Source organism: Leptonychotes weddellii, chromosome 7 (assembly GCF_054177405.1).
Source record: "Leptonychotes weddellii isolate Sample4059 chromosome 7, ASM5417740v2, whole genome shotgun sequence".
Lineage (NCBI taxonomy): Eukaryota > Metazoa > Chordata > Mammalia > Carnivora > Phocidae > Leptonychotes > Leptonychotes weddellii.
This window is the reverse complement of record NC_138375.1, coordinates 6331046-6344399: the sequence shown is the minus strand read 5'-3', so window position 1 is coordinate 6344399 and position 13354 is coordinate 6331046. Positions and strand designations below refer to the sequence as shown.

The window sequence follows — 13354 nt, the reverse complement described above, 5'->3', positions numbered from 1 at the left end:
ATGATGTCTAATCATGTCCGGTTTCCGTTTTCACCAGCATATTGGAGGCAGGTCCTGTCTTGGTTTACGGCACAGAGAGTGCAGGAGCCCCGAGACCAGCCTCAGTGACCGTGTCCCAGTTCGCATATGTGTCCAGCTTTTCCTTGCCTTCAGGTCCTCCTGCCCAGAGCTCCTGCACCGTGGAGCCCGCCCCTACCCCTACGTCCTCTGTCCAGTGCCCTGTGGAATGGCCACTTTCTCACAGAACACAGTTTCCATTGTTGTTTATAATATTTTATACCCATCAGTTGGTTGGTTTTATTCATCAAGTCACCAAGATTTATTGAACGTTTACTATTTTGTGGTTCATATGAGCCATGATGGGTCAGATGGTGAGCAGACTGGCAACGTCCTCCTCTCCTGAGGACAACACATAATCAAGCAGTCACTGCAGGCAACAACAGAGAGCTATGACAGTCTTAGGCAGTGGATGTGAATAGAGCCATGGGCTCGCAAGAGCCAGGGAGGCTCCTGTACTTGTCTGGTGAGGGTTGGCCTCTCCCAGCAGGTGATGTTTAAGCTGAGAGCTTCCTAAGGAGGAAGACCTGGCCTTGCAGGACGAGGGGAACAGCAAAGGTGTGGGAGTGGTCAGCTGTAGGCGGGGCCACCATGTTGTCAGGTAAGGTAAGGACAAAGATGTGACCTCTGGATCGCCAAAAGAGGCCACTCATGCCTCTAAAGTTCCATCTGAGGGAGGAGAGGGGAGGAAGTGAGATGGAACATCCATGATGAGCAAGGCTTCGAAGAGGATTGATGGGAGCCTGAGGGATTAGGAGGTCAAGTTTGTTGTGTGTTTTAAGAGAAGACAGAGAATTACCAGTGTGTGTCTTGTTCACCAAAGCATAAGAAGGAATCACGGCTCGTTTTCTGCCATTTTTATCCTCAATGCCCACAGAGTACCTGGTGTGAGGTAGATTGAGGAATGAGTGAACTGGATCTTTCCAAAAGTTTCCCTAGTTTTTCTTCCTAAATGTTCTGGTTGGTGCTGCAGAGAATAGAGTCCTCATGGAATTCCAGGAGGCTGTTGAGTCTCTTATCAGTACCCGGAGTGGGGATGGCGAAGGGGAGAGGAGCTGGTCCTGAGCAGGCCTTGGAAGGTCCGGGTGGGGCAGCCTGAGGCCTCAGCCTGAGTATTTTGACCTCTTCCACAACCATGGCCATAAGAAGGTGATGTTTGCTTCCTTGTGTTTATAAGGATTTGTAGTGAGCTTTGAGGATTTCTAATGGCGCTGTCCTGGTACTTTAATTTTGACTCGTGTCTCAGTCAGTTCAGGCTACTATAACAAAATACCATAGACCAGGGGGCGGGGGGTGGTTTAAATTACAAATCTGTTTCTCACCATTGTGGACGCTGCATGTTCAACATCAAGGTGCCAGCCAATTTGTTTCCCCTGTGAGAGTCCTCTTCCTCGTTCGTAGTTGGCCATCTCTTTGCTATGTCCTCACATGCTGGAAACAGATCATCTCTCATGTATGTTTTATTTTTTTTAAGATTTATTTATTCATTTTAGAGAGAGAACATGAACAGGGGTAGGGGCAGAGGGAGAGGAAGAGAGAGAATCCTCAAGCAGACTCCCTGCTGAGCAGGGAGCCCAACTCAATCCCAGGACCCCAAGATCGTAACTTGAGCTGAAGGCAGACACTTAACTGACTGAGCCACCCAGGCACCCCTTCATGTATCTCTTATAGCACTGATTAATACATCTTGAAGGAAATACCTTCTTTTCTAAATTTTTATTTAGAATAAAATCCATTTTTAAAGGATATTTTTAGCGATCCAGCATATAGGTTTCTTCTTTATTTCCAAGGAATTGATATATGAAAATGGAATACTGGAAAGATTAGTCTGTTTTCAGGCTGATCTGTTTTCACTAACCCTGCGAAGAGCTGAACAACTTCCTGACAAGTAGGGGTGACAAAGATTAGAGATTTTGACTTAAATCTCTAAAGGCACATGTTGATGTGGTCTTTTATTTACATCTTCCCAGTGGAGCTCCATCCAGGCAAACCAGGAACATTCCTCGTCTTTGATATTAAAGCTAATACAGAACACACATGGCTGGGGTCCTTCCAGCCCCATTGCAGCACCTGCTGGACCTCATCCAGGAATTTATAAATGCTCCACCTGTAGAGTGTGAGTGTAGCATTCCTCAGGGGCCAACATGAAGCAGAGTGGCTTCCTAACTTGCTATCTTGGGTTTGGGCATCCGGGTCTGGTGAGAAGTTTATTTACTACCCCCTGGATTTTACTTGAATTAACAGGAACTAGAGAAAACCTGCCAATGGCCATTTGAACATTGGTTTATTTTGTCAGTATTATTTAAAAATCGAAGTGAAATAGACCTTGTTAATAGTGCAGGTCCTGGTGCTTCTTGCAGCTCGAATGGTTTTTCCCTGCTGGCCGCCACCCCACTGAGTCAATGGCCTTTCCCTGACACGCCCCCGGTCAGCTAGCTGTTAGTCTCTTTCTCTCTCACTGGAAATCTGGGCTCATTATCTGGGCCACGCTGTGCCGCTGTCTTAAAAGCTCTTTCTTTGAAGGTCTTCTCAGAGCAAGAGGCAAAATGGCAAATGGTAACTCCTTTAGGATATATATGCCTGGGGAGGGGGTCGCCGGTTGGCTCAGTCGGTTAAGCATCTGATTCTTGATATCCGCTCAGGTCATGATCTCAGGGTCCTGGGATCCAGCCCCACATCAGGCTCTGTGCTCAGCCCAGAGTCTGCTTGTCCCTTTCCCTCTGCCCATGCCCCGCCCCCACCGACTCGTGAGCTCTCTGTCTCTCTCTCTCACTCTAAAATTTAAAAAATAATAATAAAAGAAGAAGATGCACACGTGGACTTTGTAAGTGACTCAGTCTCACATCTGGACAGCTGCTCGGCTCCCCCTGCAAAGACAGAATTAGAGACGTGTTGACTGCTCATGTGTTCTGCAATTCTCCTCCTCGCTTGCTTGGCAGAACGCCAGCTCCCTGGCACTCTGCCTCTGATGGTCCTTGGCTGGCCCTGCCCTGCCTGCCTGCCTGCCTCTCACGTGTGGCTGTTACTCAGGCTCTGCCCGGAGTCATGGGGGTTGTATTTCATGCCACCTCCCTGGAAATACCATTCAGTTTCAGGGTTTCTACTATCCCTTCCAGGATGAAGTATATAACTTTTATTTTTACTTTGTCTCCATTCCAGTGTGTCTCTAATTGAATGTGTGTCTTTACTGCACAGATCTGCTTCTGCTCCCCTATTCTCTCTTGTTCTTTTTGAGGCAGCACATCCTGGAGATTCGAACCCTCTGCCACCTCTCTTAGCCATCCGTTTTATTTTTCCATAGCTATTTATTCCATTTCCAACTCTAACTATTCTACAAGTACTTTAAACCTGTGTTTGTTCATCTAGAGAAGGGATAAGACCTGGATTCTGATTTAGTACAGAGAGCTGGGACACACACACACAAAGAGAAAGGAATATGTATTTAGAACAAGAAAAGAACTAATAACAAATAACAAATTTTATTTTAGTTTTTAAATTTTATTTTATTATTCTTTATTGAAGCACAGTTGATACGCAATGTTACATTAGTTTTAGGTATGCAACATAGTGATTTGACAAGTTTATACATTATGCAGAACACTGGGATTTCTAACAGGCTCCCAGGTGAACTTAATGCTGTGCATTTTTGGACCATATTCAAGTCGTGCTGTTCTGGATGAAATAAGAATTTTCTTGGCCTAGAATCTCTCTAGAGATGTACCTTACCTTTCTCTGTGGTTAGTCACCAACATCGTTGTGATTGGTTCCTAACTGTTTGTGATGCAGCTATGAAATCTGCTATCTAACCTGAGCCTAACGGATGTGTTTACTGTTTGTTTCAGTAGCTGTTGGTATGATTTGCTAACTAGTTCACAAAACATCTGAGACTTGATTTGAAAGAAAATGTTTAAGATGCAGCAAGCTAGTACAGAATGATTAAATTATGATTAAAAAATGATTAAAATATATCAGGCAATGGGGTGCTGGGCACCTCTGACTCGTGTTTACGAGCTCAGGTCATGATCTCAGGGTCATGAGATTGAGCCCTGCGTTGGGTTCTATGCTGGGCGTGGAGCCTGCTAGGGTTCTCTCTCTCCATCTTCTTCTGCCCCTCCCCCACTACCCGGCTCAAGTGTGTGCACACGCTCTCTCTCTCAAAAAAAAAAAAAAAAAATACACACATAAACATGCACATATGGCCAAAAAAAAAAAAAAAAAAGAATCAGAAGGTCAGAAATTATCTCTAATAGAACTTGGTAGTCTGGACAAGGGGCAGGCAAAAGTACCAGGAATGATTTCTCTGAAATAAAGAAACATTGAGTCTGAAAATTTCAAAGCACACCATGTTTGAGCAATATTGATTCAGAATAAATGAACACTGCATGTAGCCAGGTTAAGCTTTTAAATTCCAAGGATCAATAAAGCATTGACATTCAGAAGAAAAATAACTACAACGGAAAAAAGTTCGGAGGCCCCAGCTCCAGCTCATAAATCTGTGAAATGTGTTCTAAAATATTCTGAGGAAAAGAAATGTGAATCACTAATATTATGCTTAGCCAGGAATAAAGAGAGAATAGGCAGACACTCCCCAAAATGAGACGATCTCATGCATCGGAATACCGGGGGTCTCTTTTACAAGCACAAAACAAGACTAATTCCTGCCTAGATTCAGCCAAACAAATGATGGAGAAGCTTTGAGAAAGAAAGGAAAACAAAACAAAACAAAATACAGCAGTGGACGTCTCTATACCAGATTTCAAACAAAACAACATATATAGTAATTGGAGGAAAATGAAATGTGATTCAAGGGGTTTATTCTAGGCTAATCTTTCCTTCAAAAGAAAGGTGCGGAGAGAATTTGGGGATACAGCATCTGTGATTCGAACCTTAAGACAGAAAACCTTAATTTCTAGCCAAAGGAAAAAAAAAATCAGAACAAAAACCCCAGGAAGGAAGTCATGGGAAGAGGATGGGTGTTAGGATGAGAATCCATTTTAATTTCAGATAAGGAGCAATTAAGGTGTCCTGTAGAACATGACGGCAGCAAGTGCTCTTGAGAGTTGGTGGAGCGTAGCGTGTTCGGAAAACTTAGAGCTTCGAGGAGGCCTGGGAATCGGACAGATCTCCAAGAACGTCCTCAGCTTCTCTTGTCCTTACTCTATCCTGGACCCTCAGCCATTTGCTCTGTCTCATTCACCACCATGGCTGATAGATTCCTGGCAGGACTGTGGGGTTCTTCCAACTGATGCCTACCAGCTGGTGGCCAAGTGCCTCCTGCCACCTCCGAATTGGGATGAGGCATTGTACCACTGGCGTGGGATTTGGCTTCTCATGCAGGTGCAAAAGGGATGGGGAGATGCACCCCAGAAATACAGGGGGCTTCATTCCCTGCCAGGTGAGCTTCAGCCAATGAGATGCAGGGCATGGGAAGAAACAAGCTAACACATTTCCTTTCTCTTTTTCCCTCCAATGGGCTGTCCGCCGAGGCAAGGAGCCAAAGCACACGTCTCTCTGTGGTTCGACATAAAGGGGCCATGGCACCTCACGTGGAATTACTCCCTGTTCTTTCCTGCGTTCCTTTTTTTTTTTTTGCTTTTTTTGTTTTGTTTTGTTTTAGTTTCTAGTGTACAATATACCCTGCTTCCTTTCTTCCTTCACTCACGCAGCCCTGGGATTGTGCCCCTAATAATGCATTAGCTCTTAATCCTGCTTCATGCTCTGTGTTCTCAGCAATCACAGTAAGAGAGAATTTCCTCAACCCTGCAGGGCTGCATGGCTACAAACATGGGCAGAGATAGAAGATGTATGCTCTGTAGACCATGTTGAGATACTCAGATTTCAATCTATAATCAATCAATAATAATAATAATAAACAGGCGCCTGGGTGGCTCAGTGGGTTAAGCATCCGACTCTTGATCTGGGCTCAGGTCATGATCTCAGGGTGGTGAGATTGAGCCCCGTGTCGAGCTCTGCACTTGGTCTGAGGCCTGCTTAAGATGCTCTTTCTCCCTCTCCATCTGCCCCCTCCCCACTCGCATATGCACACTCTCTTTCTCTAAAAAAAAATTGAAAAATAGTAATAAAACTGAAAATTTTATAAAGAAAGAAAGTAACATGAAACAATAAATATTTTCAAAGATGACTGTCCATAATTCCCGGAGAACGAATTGGTGGGTAGCCCCAAGGGTAGAAATGGTACAATTTGGGTCTGCAACATCAGTGTGATTTTGCTGCAAGTTTCACTGATTATATGAAAATAGTCATTAGAGTGACACGTCATGCCACTGCAGTTATGGAATGAAGACAAGTCTGTACTCAGGGCTACTGCATTCGGAAACAAGGTCCGGGAGGACATGGGTGTGGTGGGTGTGGCTGGCAGACGGGCAGTGATGGTGTCGACTGAGGAATGCACTCTTCACCACAGCGATATTGCCCCCAAGAAGGCAAGAGTTGATTCCTGAGGGACAAAACTATCTTACTTTTAGGTATAAAGCACAGATACACATGCACTGTCTAAATATGTATATATATATATAGTCTTTAGTATTAAAATTTCAGGTACTGGAGGACAAATACAGGAAAATTAAAAAAAAAAAAAAAAAAAAAACCTATGAAAAGTCTCCTTGCTGGAGAGATAAAGAAAAAAAGTTTGAGAAACACTGCTCTTCGGACTTTTCATGGAGAGAAGTTAACAGATTCAGTGTATGTTCTGGAAGTATGGAGGGGTGAGGAAATGGGTAAGGTCACGAAAGCTCCTGATTTGTTTGGTTTGGGCAGTTGAATAATTGCTGACAACCTTCTCTGAGAAGGGGAGAAATGGAAGTTTGGGGGCCAGATTCCCTGGAGAGGTTTCATCCGTGAACACCACGGTCTCCCCACCCTTCAGAAGCTTATATTTTTAGAGACAGATACAAACAACAAAATCAACAGTTATAGGAAGCATCACTTGGGGAAAAAAAATAAAGCACGAAGAAGGAATGCGGGAGGCCAGGATTTCCGTGCTAACAAGTCATTTCTAAGGGTAACGAGTGGGATCCATTGTGTTTAGTGATTATCAGGAGGTAGGAGGTAGAGCCTGGAATGGTACTTTCAAGGACTTCCGTGTTTTGGAGGGCACCATCTTGACTCTTTTCAGTAGTGATTAGACCCCATGAGTCTGACTTTTATAAAGTTTCCAGCTACTGATGGGAATCACCTCACTGAGCAGGAGAAAGGGTCACTGAATGGGTGACGTTCTGAAGGCTACCAGAGGTTGGGGTCCCATAACCCCAGGGAGGAGAAAGGAAATGCCTCAGTGCAGATGGGACCCCAGCACTCATGCCTTCCCATGGCTTTTCTGGGCATACCATGGAGAAAATAGAGTCAGTGGCTATCCTACCCTCCCTTTCTTTTCTTCCAAATATGTGTATATTTTAAAGGTTTTATTTATTTATTTTTAGAGAGAGAGAGAGAGAAAGAAAGGGCATGTGAGTGGGGGGAGGGGCAGAGGGAGAGAGAGAGAGAGCAAGAGAGAATCTCTAGTAGATTCCCAGCTGGAGCCTAATGTGGGGCTCAATCTCATGACCCTGAGGTCATGGCCTAAATCGAAATCAAGAGTTGGATGCTTAGCTGGCTGAGCCACCCAGGCATCCCCCAAATATATTTTTAATATAGAACATGGCATCTTTATTGTTACTTGCTACCAACCATTATTAAAATTCAGAAATCGGTAATGCTTCCCAAATGAGCTAGTAGAAAAACCCAGAAAGAAACAATATTCGTTACACTCTAGAGTTTCTCCTGTAAGAATAACAGTTGGCAGCTGACTTAGCACATGCCGAAATCCCATTCCTGACTTTATCCCTCTGTGTACAGTTTCTTCCAGTACCTTCTCTAGGCCTGCAGAAGGGGATATGCAGAGAGGAAGATGAGGCCGCTGAGTGCAGGACGGACTCCAACAGTCCCTAGGACTGAAGTACACAAAACTTGAGAGACTCTAGGGAGATCCCCGTGGGCACCAAACATTGACTGACACACTTCTGTTACTGTTATTAATAGCTGTCTCCCTTAATATTTATAACTGATTTGCAACCACTTAGGTGTCATGAGCAAGCATAGTATTGTGCAGATCCTATATTGGAAAGAATTTTCAACAATCACTTCTAATTCTGTCCATCTCACTGGACACTGGAAATCCAAACCTAATCTGAACTCGCTCAGTGTGTGTCCATTTGTGTAAGGGGTTCTCTCCCGTAGGCTAGAAGGAAGCATTACATAGTTTGTTCATTAGATAAAATTTAATAAATTTTGTGTTTAATGATAAAATCATTGTAGAGAATAATAGCAGTGTGGGAAAATCCCAATGACCTGGTATTATGGGTTAGGTTATGTCCTGCCAGAAGACATGTTGAAGTCCCCACCCACCAATATCTCAGAATGTGAGTTTATTTGGAAATAGGGTCTTTGCAGATGTGAGTAGTTAAGATTAAGTCACAGCGCAGTAGGGTAAACCCTTAATCCGATAGGCCTGGTGTCCCTTTAAAAGGAGGACACACACACACACACACACACACACACAGGGAAAAGGACACGTGACAACATGGACAGAGACCAGAATGTGCAGCCACAGGCCCAGGAACACCCGTGATGGACAGCCACCACCCGTAGCTGGGAAGAGACAAGGAAGGATTTTGCCCAGAATCTCAAGGGAGCACAGCCCTGCCAATACCTTGATTTCAGACCTCCAGCCTCCAGCACTGCAAGATGATACATTTCCGTTGCTTTAAGCCATCCAGAATATGGTCTTCTTTACTGCAGCCCCAAGGCACTAATCCACCCGAGGGTACTTGGCCACTCTGCCTGTGGTCTTGCAACCAAATTTAAAGTGTAGCCTGGCTTTCTCCTAGTCCCCTGACATTTCTCAGTGACTAGAACTCAATGAACAAAATTGGTATTTTACTATTAGTTCAAGCCAGGCCCAATTAAAATGGAAACTGTACTGTTGAAAACAATTTAATATATGCCAAACCACTTCAGATGGCATACGAACAACCAGTTGTTTGGTTTTACTAAATACAGAAACATTCGTTCTTGTATTTTAATGCGTTTTGTTTTTAAACATGTTTTCTGAATAATTTCAGTAGTGCACGCCTAGATCCCCAACCACAAAATAATAGGGAGTTCTGTGCTACAAATGAGTGGATGCCCCGGTTTCCTCCGAATGTGGGGCAGGCGGCCTCTGCGTCTCCGGAGTGGCCCATTTTCCTGCTCGCTTCTTCTCCACCTTCTTGTGTCTGAGACCCTGCTGAGTCTTCCAGTCTTCCGCTTGCTTGTTTCACATGATGGGTATTGATCGAAAGTTGCCCCAGGTAGTAAAGCGCTGTGGTCTGTGGACAGAAGAAATACAAACCATTTCTCTTTCCCACGTCTTTTCATATAAATCCCAGCTGATGCTCATGGCTGACGTATCTCATGAAGATTTCATGGTGGTTACTAGAGTTCAAGTACAATAGTCTCCTGTTCCCAGACCTACTGTCCTGTTTATACAGCAATCTGGGTAGAATGTCATTGTTTCTGTGGGAAATGATGTCCCAACCCCAAAGAGATTTTAGTGATGTCCACCCAGTGCCCCAAATCTCCACTTCTGCAGAGCAAGCCTTTCTCTGTGGAAACTTTGCAAAGTGGTGATGTCAACAATATGCTATCTCTTCTCTCTCTCTCTCCTCTGTCCTTTCTTTGTACTGTGACCACGATGCATGTCCTTTTGCTGACCTGAGGGACCCGAACACACACCCGGGCAGGAGGGGAGGTGGCAGTGCCTCTCCCCCAGGGGGCGCCACCTCTCAGCCATTCGGCAGTCCCAGGACCCCGGGGGAGCATTCAGGAGTCCCTCAGGAAGGGACTGTCCACTGCTCCGGGGTTGGTGTGGACCTCTGTGAACACCGAGGATCGGGATGAGGTTTTGTGATTCCTTTGAGAATGCAGGGAGCAGAATTCTAGATCTCCACCACACGTGCACCTCGCAGGTGGGCATTCGATAATAGGTGGAATTGCCATCAGCCGGCCCGACGCAGTCATTGTCTGCACTGTTAAATCAGGAAAGTGAATGGTTCTTAGCACCATAAAATCCGGAATAATTTGATTCTTTCATGTTAACAAATGGAATCTGTGTGCTAGGAAAACTCGGGTTCCACTCACTTAGCCACAGTGCTGTGGTCTCCTGGCCCTTGAAAGGAACGTTGTCTTCAGAGTAAATCTTTCCATAGCGATTTCCTCTAACATGATGTTGGCCACGGTAACGGGGTTTGGAGAGGTTGGCAGGTTGCTTGGACCACAGGGGAGCCCCATCCGATCAGGCAGCCAAATCATTCCTCGGATTGTTTATGCCTTGGTTTTGAATGTGTACCTTCTTCATTTTGACCTTAGCACCTCCTCGCTAACTTGTAGATATGATAATGTATGTAGATATGGGTAATTCAATTCTAGAGCAGATAGCAGGCATTCCAAAGGACTAGGAAGGAGTAAGTACAATCTCCACCGCTTGATAAAAGGTCATTAACAATGACATTATATAGAGGCTTTTATCCAGAAGCGGTTAGACTGCAGAGCAACTGGAAGACCACCCACCCCATTGTTTCTTTGCAAATAAGCCTTCTGCAGAGGAAATGTGGATAGAAAAGTCCCTAGTGTAAAAGGGATTTGACAGACCTGGGGGGAAGAGAGCACCAAGGTATAGGGAGCGAGGCGTGCCTATTAATATTGTCGTTCTCACCTGGAACGCATCCGAGGAAGTGGGCTCGCCCCAGATCGTCCTGGCAAATGAGCAGAGCGCACTGCCTTCCACCAGGATGCCTGCAGCGCAGTGTGATTTGGGTAAACAGCCTGCTGCCGTGGTGCAAATATTGACAGTACCCATATCTCCCAACAGACCTGTTCTGGATGGAGGGAAACAGTATTTGTCATGTGCAGAGACGTCACATAAGAATTTCTTTTCATTTTTGTCTTTCAAAAAATGGCATGGTTTCACAGCCAGATTAAAAGACGGTTGAATTACTGGTTGGCTTATAAAATTTCCACCCCACTTTCCTTTTGAAAGGTAGAGATAGCCACATTGATGTTCCTTAAATAGGGTATTTTATGGTCTTTCAGTAGAATTGCCGGTACAAAAAGATGTGGCAGGGGTTCTTGTCAAGGAAGCATACAATTCTCATGGTGTTAAGAATGGGATGATGTTCCAAGCTGATGTCCTCAGGGGCAAATGCTGCCCCGACCTGATTTAATCTGACTTACCCATTTGATAAATAAATATTTCCTTGGAGAAGCTGAGGACATGACTTTTTTTTTTTTTTGTTAAAGATTTTATTTATTTATTTGAGACAGAGAGAATGAGAGACAGAGAGCATGAGAGGGAGGAGGGTCAGAGGGAGAAGCAGACTCCCCGCCGAGCAGGGAGCCCGATGCAGGACTCGATCCCGGGACTCCAGGATCATGGCCTGAGCCGAAGGCAGTCGCTTAACCAACTGAGCCACCCAGGCGCCCGAGGACATGACTTTTACTGATGAAACCTTCTATGAAGAATCGACACAGCCTGCACCTAACCAAACCCTAAATCAAGAATACCTGAAATTAGGTGGGCGCCTGGATGGCTCATTCGGTTAAGCGACTGCCTTCGGCTCAGGTCATGATCTCAGGGTCCTGGGATGGAGCCCCGCATCAGGCTCCCTGCTCCTCGGGGAGCCTGCTTCTCCCTCTCGCTCTGCTGCTTCCCCCTACTTGTCCTCTCTGTCTGTCAAATAAATAAAAAAATAAAATCTAAAAAAAAGAATACCTGAAATTATAATTCTGTAAGCAGTTACACATGTAGACCAAAGAAAAAATCAATGTGAAGTAAAAGTTCCTTCCCTTGTTTTGCATCGGCTGACCTTAGGATATGCTAAGTAATTGCCAAATGTACGGGCAGATGAAAAGTGGGAAACCTTCTGTCCGTCTGTCCATCCAGCTATCCTTCTCATCAGCCAAGCCCCACTGTCATTATTTTAACCCCAAATATGAAAGAAAAAACTCTGAGCTTTTGGTTCTATCTCACCCTGTAGGAGCATTCAATGTAAATTAGTTAACTTTCTGACCAAGGGGATAATTATCATCACTTTTTGGATTTCTGAAGACTGCAGAAGCTTAACTCAGTTTGAAATTTTTAAAGCATTTTGAGATTAAAACACAGTCTGGGAGAGCGGTTCTTGTTATCTGTTTTTAGTTTAACTCTTGTGCTCCGACTGGGTATAAAGACGCTGATGGAATATGTGATTTGTTTTTTGAGGAATTAGACTTGAGTTGAAAGGAAAGGAGAATTTGCTCAAGGAAAATTTGTTTCTTTAACTAGAAAATATGTATGCAGCTTTGTGACCATGTGAGACTGAAACACTGAGAGTTGTCTGTAATCAGTAGAAGTCCCTTCAGGTTAAGTGACTGACTTGGTTTCAGCTCAGGTCGTGATCTTCAGGGTGGTGAGATCGAGCCCCGTGTCGGGCTCTGTGCTCAGCAGAGTCTGCTTGAGATTCTCTCTCCCTCTCCCTCTGCCCCTCCTGCTCGACTGCTCTCTTGTGCTCTCTCTCAAATAAATAAATAAATCTTTAAAAAAAATTAAAACCCTGAGTTAAGACCAGTAGAAGTTGGTTTTCACACTCTTAGAACAGATAGGAGGTTTTAGAGGCCTACATTTTCATGTATGTGTGCCAATAATAAAAAAATCCAATAACTAATTGTCTAAATACTCAAATACATTTGTGGGATTTTTGAAATAATAAAAAAAAAATCCACCCCTAGTATTGAAAGTGATCTCTAAGGTTAATTATCAGGGTAGAAGCTTCATGTAGGTCCTCATTGATATGATCACTTAATTAATTTTTAAAATCTGACCTTGTCCTTAGCAAAAGAGCTTTGGTTCGATATGAAAAATAGTGGCCTTGACTTGTCCTTGATAAATTGGGTCTTTAAAGGCAATCTTCACACGAGCTGCTGTTTTTTGAGTTAAACAATAATTTTTTTCTTTAATTTAAAAATTTTATTGATTCTACAGAGTTGGCATGTTTTTAAATACTTGTGGGCAGCATTAATTATTTCTGGACCAGATAAGAGCCAGTTGTCTTGGTCTTTATTGAATTGCTGACCTGTGATCATTCTCCGGGCAGCTTATCTTCAGGAATCTCTGACTTTCAAAGGTGGGTCCTTAACCTGCACCTGTTGCTTCCTCTGATCCCTTCCTGGCCTTGGGCACAGAGCATGCTGGGAGCAGGAGGGCGCAGGCTCTGTGCCAGCTCCT

The 13354-nt window shown here is 44.3% G+C and overlaps 1 protein-coding gene across 1 annotated transcript in view; it reads left to right on the top strand.

The window, feature by feature from the left end:
* SEMA5A (semaphorin 5A) overlaps positions 1-13354 on the top strand; it is a 392731-nt gene that overhangs the window by 277230 nt on the left and 102147 nt on the right. The window lies entirely within an intron of this gene.